The sequence below is a fragment of the Mus pahari genome, chromosome X (assembly GCF_900095145.1).
Source record: "Mus pahari chromosome X, PAHARI_EIJ_v1.1, whole genome shotgun sequence".
In the NCBI taxonomy this organism is placed as follows: Eukaryota; Metazoa; Chordata; class Mammalia; order Rodentia; family Muridae; genus Mus; species Mus pahari.
The window spans coordinates 111197029-111205440 of NC_034613.1; positions in this window are offsets into that span (position 1 = coordinate 111197029).

The window sequence follows — 8412 nt, forward strand, 5'->3', positions numbered from 1 at the left end:
TGTGTGTGTGTGTCTGTGTGTGTCTGTGTGTGTCTGTGTGTGTCTATGTGTGTCTATGTGTGCCTGTATGTGTGTGTATAAAGTTTTCTCTATCTTTTGTGGCACTGGGGAGAAATTCAGACTTTACAGCATACCGATAAGTGTTGTACCACTAAACTATAGTCTCAACCCATCATGTATGACTTTTGTCAAGATTTTCTTTATTCCTGTTTTTCGTTTTTCCTTAATCTATCACACCATTTTTTCTCTCTCCTAGGAACTGACCTGCATAGAGGTGGGTTTGTTGTTTGTTTGTTTGTTTTGTTTTTTATCTATTGCTGTGATAAAGCAGCATGATCAAAAGCTATTTGAGAAGAAAAGAGTTTAGATGACATGTCCTGCTCACTGTCTGTCATAAAAGGGGCAGGAACTCAAAACAAGAATCTGGAGCCTGAAATGAAACAGGTGATGGCCAGGTGTTGCTCCTCACACCTTGTTCAGTCTGTTTTTTATACAGCCATCTGACCAGGGTTTGCATTTTTCAGAATTGGGTTCTCCAGCATCAATCATTATTCGAGAAAATGCCTCACAAAATTGCCTATACACTACTCTGATGGGGGCATTTTATCAATTATAGATTTTCCATCACAGATGAAATGTGACTTCATTCATTCATTTACAGGTCCATCTTCTTCAACCTACATTTCTTGAGGGATATTTTCTCTGTCACCATTGTTTCTCACATATTTAACACTGTATGAAATTTTAATTGTACTAACAATGGTCTGATTTTTATCACTTAGCAACATTGGCCCTGAACTTGACTGATTATATACTGACAATGTAATGCAAACATGTACTTTAAAAATATTAACATAATTGGGCTTCCCAGTCAAAGCATTCTGTCTTTTTAATATTAGCATGACAAACTAACCTACTATAGATTAAGAGATATATGTGTTGATTTCAGTTTTCTTAAATGAACATATAAAGTAACCTACTATATAATTACCATCTCTGTAGAAGTCTGGCTGAAAATGGAATCCCACCAAAGCAGATGATCAAAGATCAAAAGCACTATTAACTCTCTCAGATTCATAATCCTTAATGCAAAGTGTATGTTTGAATTTAATGCTTGAAATTATTTTAAAATACATACAGAGAAAACTGTCATGTTCCATGTGTTCAATAATTGAAGAACGAATATTTCTAGGACAAATAAGGAAATAGAAGGAAGGGACTAAAGAGGAGTTAAGTGAAGGTATGTTTATATCTTTAAAGAGTGTCATAACTGAAAATTTTCAACTTTTAGCTTCATAATTATTATAATAGTATCAGCAAAATAAAGAAACACATTTACATTAACTGTCATCATTAAACCTGAATGTGATGACTATTCTTGGTTGTCAACTTAACTACATCTGAAATTAACTAAAACCTCAAAATAGAGATATTTCCTTTTACTCTTTACCTGAATTCTCTTACCTTACTAGCAATTCTGTCCCTTCATTGGCATTAGAGTCTACTACTTCGGGAGGGTGGTGAATTCATTCCATATGTTCTGTTACTATAAAGAACATTGAGTAATACACTGAATACAAATGAAACAGTTATTAACTGATCACCTTATACACCCCAGATTTTATTTGAATAGATAGCAAATGTTTATTCAAAAAATGATATAATGGGGCTCTTCCAAGCAACTTTATGAAGATTATACATTCTAAAAGCTGTGGAATTAGTGAAGATGGCTCACTATGTTTCATTCTATGATGGACAGATGCCATTAAGCAAATTTCCAAGTTTGTTTTGGCCAGTGTTTTATCATAGAAAGAGAAAGCAAACAGAACATAAAAAAAAAAAAGACCAGAAGTCTTGACAACCAGATAATTGTTCATGATTTCAATTTCTAATTCATAGGCTCATTTTGACCATATATAAATCTTTTAAGCTCTCAAATGTAAGGTACATAATTATGTTAACCTCTTGGTACTAAAAAGTTACTCTTATTCTGACTACTTCTCAACAGAAGGTTTCAGGTTAGAGTGGGTAAAATGTTAGCTTTTAGGCCTGAAAACCACAGGTTCTTTCTTTTTTTCTGCAAGTGTAAACAGTTTTCTGATAAACATGTTTCCCTGTTCTGTACTACATCCAGAAAAACATATGTCTTTCTTCATGACAAAATAAAAATAATGCTAGTGTTTGTTATAGGATGTTTGTTAAAACCTACAAGATGGTGAATAAAATTAGGCTGTGCATTAAAAGTATATAAAACATACTACTGATCCGTAAATCTATAAGGATGACATAATGTCAGAAAAATCCATATGTATGAAATTAGACAGAGAGACAGAGACAGAGACAAAGAGAGAGTGCAACACATAAGAAAATATAAAGGCCTTCTTTTTAAATTGGCTGACAAAAAAACTGGTTGCATAGGTTACACAGAGGAGTGAAGTCTGTTCCAAAGAGTGAGAGAGGAAATGCTTCAGAAATGATTGGTGCTGAAGACTGCAAAGTAACAAAGTAATGATGCAGCAAAAGACACCTCCCAGAAACACCACCTCTGGTGATCTCACCTTCAGGATAAACCCTTAACACTTCATAAGTCTCTAAAGTAGTTTTAGGTGTTGATGACAGTGATTACTCTGGAAGGTGGGCCAGAAAGTAGACAAGAAAGTATTAAAGTTCTGCATAACTCAGAGGTCAAAAGATGACTGGCATTCTTGGAAAAAAAAACATGTTGTTTGAAAATGAACTGTGTCACGTGCAGAGAATGGGGAATAATCATAAAACTGGAAGGCTGAATTTGATCTGCTGATACTCAGGGCAATATATATCCATGGGAAGCAGGTGTGGAGAGCAAATATCTAGACAGTGAGGTGCACAGGGAAAGGTAACACCCACAGTTGTTGGAAGTCCATTTCATCAAGGGAAGGTATCCAGGAGTTTAAGAGTGGAGGAGCCTGAGGTTGTCACAGGGTAGATCAACTTCTAGAGCCACCTGGTCACTCCTGCAGCTGGAAAATACTAAAGCTACGACCAGCTACTTGATGCCTATAGTTCATTATTAATGGTTGGGAAGACTGGAAATTTCATAACAGATTCAAGACATGTGTAGATCATGCTACATTTGTTTCTTAAAATTTCAAAGCAACCTAGAGAAACTTGAATCTAGAAGAAAGGCCTATTGGCTAAGAAGTCCTGGGGAGGTTAAAACAACAACAACAACAACAACAACAACAACAACAACAACAACAACAAACTAGCCTTATAGACTGCACAGTGTGGTCCACAAATGTCTGTGGTACTCAAAGAAGGAAGATGCTGAAATGAAAGAGAAAGCTCTGGCTGACATAAGCACCTCTCGAATAAAGCCTTAATATCAGCATATACTATAAAGATGGGCAAAAATTAAAGTGTCTTACTCCATTTAATTTGATGCCCCCCAAACTCCTCTAGAACTTCATGTTGTTTATATGGTATTGTTAGCTTCATTCTTAGTTTATATGTATTTTTTGAGGTTTCACTCCCATCCATGCATATATCAAATTTTGTTTATGAAATTTTCATTATTGACCAATCCTTGTTTTGTACTTATTTCTTCTTCTAGCTGCAAATCTCCATTTTCATTCCCTCTGCTGTTATCTTTATCCTATTGAAGTTTGGTTTTTACTCTTATTTTATTTTCTTTAAATGTACATTATTTAATTCTCCTTACATTACTGAGAAATTGTTTTTCATGCGATTCTTTCTTCTTCTTATTTTCCTTTTCTTGATTTAATCCTTTCCTGCTTGTTTTGTTTAAATCTCATTGCTATGTTCACCAATTACATTAAATTATTGTTTATTTCATGGTTCAATACAGACAGTACTTTATTTTATGGCTTATTGTCATAGGCAATATATTAATGGGACTATGTCAATTTTAAACATCTGGATTCTAAAAGATGATGCTATATTTAAAATGTATAGACTGGGTAAAATGTATATGCTTTATATATTGAACAAGATGTGAAGTCTAGAGTGGAGAAGATAAAAGAAATGTGGTATGTGTATGCGAGGACAAAAAGAAAATACCAAGGAGAAATTAATATCCCAAAGGTATGAACATATTCACACAGATATTGACAATAAGCATATCAAAAGAACCTCTCTTGCATGAATACTTATAAACACACAAATTGACTCATTTGTGATTTATAGTTTTCTTGTCAGGTAGGAACAGGAAGAACAAGGAACAAGCAGTACAAAAGAGCATTCCCAGGGTTCCAGCATGGCTATGGATTTACAAAGACAATACTAACATATATGTTGCTATTATTAATTGGAACAGTCTTTTTGATGGGCATACTTTGTAATAACTACCAAAACTTGAAATAGTCATCGTGATGGTTTTATTTTTACCGTTTTCACGACTTTATTTGTTTGTTCTTCCCGGGTTCCTCTCCTAACTGTATCCCCACAATATCTTCTGTGGCACAGCTCAGATTCTCCCATCTCAACTGTCAACTACTGGTGTTTTGTTTTGTTTTGTTTTGTTTTGTTTTGTTTTGTTTTGTTTTTTCCTCCTATTCTCTGACTCTATTTTTTTATTGGCTATTTTATATATTTACATTTCAAATGTTATTCCCTTTCCTGGTTTCCCCTCCATAAACTCCTCTCCCTGCTTCTAATAAGGGTGCACCCCCAACCACATACCAACTCCTACCTTACTACCCTGGCATTCCCCTACACTGCGATATCAAGCCTTCAAAGGACCTAGGGCTTCTTCTCCCATTGATGGCCAACAAGGTCATCCTCTGCTATATATGGGGCTGGAGCCATGAGTCCCTCCATATGTACTCTTGTTGGTGGTTTACTCCCTGGGAACTCTGGTTCTTTGATATTGTTGTTCTTCCTACGGGGTTGCAAGACCCTTCAGCTCCTTCAGTCCTTTAACTCCTCCATTGGGTACCCCATGCTCAGTCCAATGGTTGGCTGTGAGCATCCGCCTCTGTATTTGTCAGGCTCTGGCAAAGCCTCTCAGGAGGCAGTTATATCATGCTCCTGTCAGCAAGTACTTCTTGGCATCTGCAACAGTGTCTGGGTTTGGCATCTGTATATGGAATGGATCCCAAGGTCAGCAGTCTCTGTATGGGCTTTCCTTCAGTCTCTGCTCCAAACCTTGTCCCTATATTTCCTTTACACAGGAGCAGTTCTGGGTTAAAAATTTGGAGATGACTGGGTGGTCCCATTCCCCAACTGGGGTACTTGCCTAAATTCTGGATATGGACTCTGTAGGTTCTCTTTCCTCTTTGTTGGACATTTCAGCTAATCTCATCATTGAAGGCTCCCGGGGGCCTCTTGCTTTCCTGGCATCTGGGGCCTGCTGGTGGCTATCACCAGTTCTCCATCCCCTATTTCTACTCATCTTGTTCAAATTCCTGGCTCTCTGATCCTATTTATCTGCCTCCTGGAACCTCTTCAATCCTACTTCCTGAGTCTTATTCCAATGCTCTCAGCCTCTACTGATTTTTTATATCTCTTTGTGTCCCCAGTACTCTTTAAAAAAAAAAAAAAGACAATGAAACAATGAAGGGCATTCTTGAAAAGGTCAGGCACACAAAATAAACCATAATACATTTCCTCCATCTGTTTTAGGTAAGTATGTAGATATTTCTCCATACTTTCCAATGTCTTTTCCAAGGTTCTCAGGTGTCTGGTGTGATCTTTCTGTTGATATTTCAGGAGCATATCCACAACTAGGATAAGAGCCTAACAGTGATGTTTCTCTTTCCTGTAACTTGGGTACTGTCCCTTGAAGCTCTCATGTTCCTGGACTATCTTATCTTCTTGTATCTTATGCTCTGGAGTTTCTCACTGAATTCTTTTAATCTCTGCCTCTCGATCTGTGGATCTTTGGCTTGTAGCCCCAACTTGGGCATGCAGGCTGTGGTATTTAGCATAATCTATCTTAAAGTCCCTGCTCATAGGCCTGTAGTTGCTCTGTATTGAGTATGGCTCTGTATTGCAGAAGACCAAAATCCTGCTCATAGGTCTGTAAGTGGTTAGATGGTAAGTATTTCTTGTCCAAACTTTTCTGGATGGCAGGAAAAAGAAGTGACTGGTCAGGCTCTCTGCATTGCTCTGTTTGGGTTAGTGGCAATGGTTTTTAGAAGACCTTTCTTCAACTCTTAGGTTTATTAGTTTTGATGGTATCAAAGGCTTTATGTTTCTTGTTGAAAGATAAACAAAGCTGCCTTCCTAGTGCAAAACAATCACTGGCTTATATTCTGACATAAACACAGGCAGATTTAATTCCACAGTTTTTTTTTTTCTATAACTCAGTGTCTCTATGGTGCTATTGTTCCTTTCTCATTAGCATTCAGAAAATTTAAAGTTAACATAGCTGTATTTAGCCTCTCCTTCTTCTCTTGGAAGGGAGAGTTCCACTTCCCAGGTCCCAATCTTCTCTGTAGGTCTAAGTATCTCTCCCACCAAGGCCTGACAAGGCAGCCCAGTTAGGGTAACAGGATCCACAGGCAGCTTCTGCTGAAGTTGTTAGGGGACTGGCATGAAGACCAAGCTACGCATATGCTACATATGTGTGTGCAGGGAGGGAGTCATAGGTCTGGCCCATTTATGCTCTTTGATCAATGGTGGTTCATTCTCTGGGAGCCACCAAGGGGTACAGATTAGGTGACACTGTTGGTCTTCTTGTGGAGTCTCTATATCTGATGGGTTCCTCAATCCTTCCTGCAGCTCTCCCCAGAGACTCCCCAACACCTCCACCTACTGTTTGGCTGTGAGTCTCTGAATCTGTTTCAGTCAGCTACAGAGTAGAACCTCACAGAAGACAACTATGCTAGGGGCCCATCTTAAGGCATACCAAATATTACCAATAGTGTCAGGGGTTGCCTCTCTCCCATAGGATGGATCTCAAGTTGGGGCAATCATTAGATGGCCATTTTCTTAAGCTCTGCTCTATCTTTACACATTCACACCTTATAGGCAGTTCAAATTTTGGGTCAAAGATTTTATGGATGGGTGGATGTCTTTATCCCTACATTGAGAGTCCTGCCTGGCTACAGGAGATAGCCTCTTTAGGCTTCATATTCCTCACTTCTAGGAGTCTAAGTTAGTGTCACTCTCATAGACTCCCTGGAGCCTTCCCCGTCCCAGATCTCCAGCATGTCCTAGAGTTGCCTCCCTCCCACTGAAGCTGATTCTTCCCTTCTCCCTACACCTCATCCTCCTGCTCCATTCCCCTCCTCATTCCTTTCCACACCCAGTTCCCTCCCTTCATCCACCTCCAATGACTGTTTTATTTCCTCTCTGAATAAGATTTGAGTTCCTTGGGCACTCCTTGTTATTTAGCTTCTTAGGGTCTATGGATTGTAACATAATTTTCTTGACTTTATGCCTAATATCCACCTATAAGTGAGTACATATAATGCAATATGTCTGGGTTACCTCACTCAGGATATTTTGTAAAACAATCCATTTGCCTGAAATTTTTATGATGTCCTTGTTTTTTAATAGCTGAGTAGTATTCCACTGTGTAGAAGAAACACATGTTCGTTATTCATTTTTTGATTGAGGGACATTTGTGTTGGTTCCAGTTTCTATTATGAATAAAGCTGCTATCAACAGAGTTAAATAAGTGTCCTTGTGGTATGGTGACAAATCTCTTGGGTATACACCCAGGAGTGGTATATCTGGGTCTTGAGGTTGAACTACTACCAAATTTCTGAAAAATCACCAAATTGATTTCCAGAGTGGTTGTACAAGTTTGCACTCCCACCAGCAATGGAGGAGTGTTGCCCTTGTTCCTCATCTTTAGCAGCATGTGCTGTCCCTTGGATTTATTTTTTTCTTAGATTCTGGTGGGTGTAATATGGAATCTCAGCGCTGTTCTGATTTGCATTCCCCTTATGACTAAGGAAGTTGCACATTTCTTGTGTTTCTCAGGCATTAGAAATTACTTTGTTGAGAATTGTCTGTTTAGATCTGTACCTCATTTCTAAATCGGGTTACTTGTGTTATTCCTTCTAAATTCTTGAGTTCTTTATGTATTTTGGATATTATCCCTCTATCAGATGTAGGGTTGGTAAAGGTGTTTCCCCAGTCTGTAGGCTGTTTTGTTGTCCTTCTCACATTTTCCTTTGCTTTACAAAAGCTTTTCAGTCTCATGAGGTACTACTCATTAATTGTTGATCTTAGTGCCTGAGCTATTGGTGTTCTGTTCAGACAGTTGTCTTCTGTTCCAATGTATTCAAGCCCATTCCCCAATCTCTCTTCTATTAGATTTAATGTATCTAGTTTTTTTTTCCTAAGAATATTAATTAATTAATTTATTTATTTTTATTAAATGTATTTAATTTTAATTATTATTATTTTCTTTATTTACATTTCAAATGCTATCCCGAAAGTTTCCTATACCCTCCCCCC